General features: G+C 65.4%; 1 long non-coding RNA gene across 1 annotated transcript in view; it reads left to right on the top strand.

Moving 5' to 3' along the window:
• Positions 1-34: 34 nt before the first annotated feature.
• Positions 35-1,997, top strand: part of LOC105294558 — a 3,038-nt gene continuing 1,075 nt past the window's right edge. Inside the window, exon 1 of the long non-coding RNA XR_002781242.1 lies at positions 35-1,948. This is a non-coding gene — a long non-coding RNA (uncharacterized LOC105294558). The remainder of the gene's footprint in view (positions 1,949-1,997) is intronic.

The raw sequence follows: 1,997 nt of genomic DNA, 5'->3' as shown, positions 1-1,997 counted from the left end.
TGGTGTGACCGCCTCCGTCTCTGGTTCCTTTCAGCCGCGTCTCCTCTCTCGGGGCCCCCTCTACGTGCGGAAGACGTCAGCTCCGATGACTCCGATGAAATCGTCATCGCTCCGTCTCTCCCCGAGAAGAAACCCGCCCCCCACCCCAGGTCCCTGTCAGCACGCCTCACGTGGTGACGCTCTGCGGGAGGCCGGGTCAGGAGGGCCGAGCGCCCCGAGCTGCAGAGGCCCTCACCTCGTTCGGACGAGAACCTCCCGCTTCCCGCCTCAGCTTCTTCGCCGGGTTTTCTGTTCCGTCGCTCGTTGGGCGGAGTGAGGGACTCTGCGGAGTGAGGGACTCTGCGCGCCCTCGGCTGGTGGCTGGTGGCTGGCGGCTGGTGGTTGGCGGCTGGCTGCGGGGCAGGGCGCGCGGCCCGCCCACCGCCTCCTCTCCAGCTGCGGGGCTCAAGGTGGTTTCGTGCTAGACGGACACATCGCCCGGAACTGGGGGGACAGCCAGGGAGCCCTGCAAAGACGCCTCTTACAGCAACTGACTGGCCGCCTGGGCCTGGAGAGCACCGAGCCAGGCGGCCCGGCCGGCCCAGTCTTTGCCTGGTCTCTAAGCTGCCAGAGCAGTTTCCTTTCTTCCCTTTTCTCCCATGAGGCTCATTGGTAAGTTGGCTGAGTTCATTGCCAACCCGTGCCTCGTTTCACCCACTGGGTCTGTCCCCAGGTGACCCAACCCATCCTGCTCTGGGTGCCGGGCTCAGACCTACAGGTCCATAGGAGCCAGTTAACCCAGGAAAGCAGCCGGGCCGCGTGGGGGCCATCCCCCCCGCCCTCACCCGCGTGGGCATTCTTGCATTACTGCTCGCTGTCGGCAGCCAGGTGATGGGTGCTGAGGGAAGACACAGCACCGTGCGGACGCCCCGCCTGCTCAGGAGGGGTCGAGGGCAGGCTCTGCGTGCTGTCCAGGCCCGGCCCGTGCACCTGCAGGGGCCTGGCCAAAGGGCGGCACTGAGAGGGCCAGATGAGCCCATGGACTTGAGTTTTCTGGGGACATGCCCCTGAGCTTATGGATATGTACCTGTGCCCGCCCCCTGGGCCCTCCTGGGTCTGGCCCTGGTGGTCTGTTATAAGCAAACAGTCCTGAAGCTACCTCAGTAAATGACGAGCCCCAGGCCGTACTCCAGCCGATGTCTGGTGTGCAGTGCCCTTGGCAGGGACAGCTGCCCTGTGGCTCTGGCCCTCAGACACTGCCCTTGTTCCCGGGAGGACTCCTGGTGCCAGGTGTGCGTGCAGGGCCTGGGACTTGAGGCTGGGGTTCTAGGGCCGGGGAGCAGCACGGGAGAGGGCCCGCCTCCCACTGCGCCTGCCGGGCTGGCCCCCATGCTGCGCTCCGGTGCCTCCCCCCAGCTGGAGTGAGGTAGGGGACAGGGCAGTGGGCGAGCCCTAGGCAGGGTGAGCTAGTGGGCGGGGTTTCGCAGGTAGACTGAGGTCCCTGGGGAGACTGGAAAGGGGAAAGGGGCTGTGACCGTGGCTTGTTCCGCCCTGACCTCACTGCAGGGTCTGCCTGTTACCTTGAACTTAACAGGAGCAGAGTAACTGGCCGTTGGAGGTCATGAGGGTGGCCAGCTCTGTGAGAGCACACCCCGTCTCCACCTCCCGTGCTGGAAACTCGCAGTGGCAGATGAGGGATTGGGACAGCCTGGGTGGTGGTGGGTGGGCAGCACCACACCTGTTGCCCCCCGGGAAGGAGAGCTTGTGAGCTGCCAGCCCCTGACCGGGGGGACGGCTGGGCTGTCCAGAGGAGGTGCTGTCCCACAGGCTTCTGGGGCACTCCCCCCGACACCCCTGGAGACTGGCCTGGCCCAGCTGTCGACTTTCACAGGATTCTGTCCCTATCACTCAGGACAAGGGAGACCCCAGGCTTTGGGGCCAGGGACAGACTTTTCTCACGTTTCTGAAGGTGCAGCAATGACAGGCGAATTCAGGCAGCGCTGCCTTCGGTTCCCGTC

This window comes from Pteropus vampyrus, unplaced genomic scaffold (genome assembly GCF_000151845.1).
Source record: "Pteropus vampyrus isolate Shadow unplaced genomic scaffold, Pvam_2.0 Scaffold90, whole genome shotgun sequence".
NCBI classification, from domain to species: Eukaryota; Metazoa; Chordata; class Mammalia; order Chiroptera; family Pteropodidae; genus Pteropus; species Pteropus vampyrus.
Note: the sequence above shows the minus strand (reverse complement) of the source record. Positions and strands in the feature narration are given on the sequence as shown.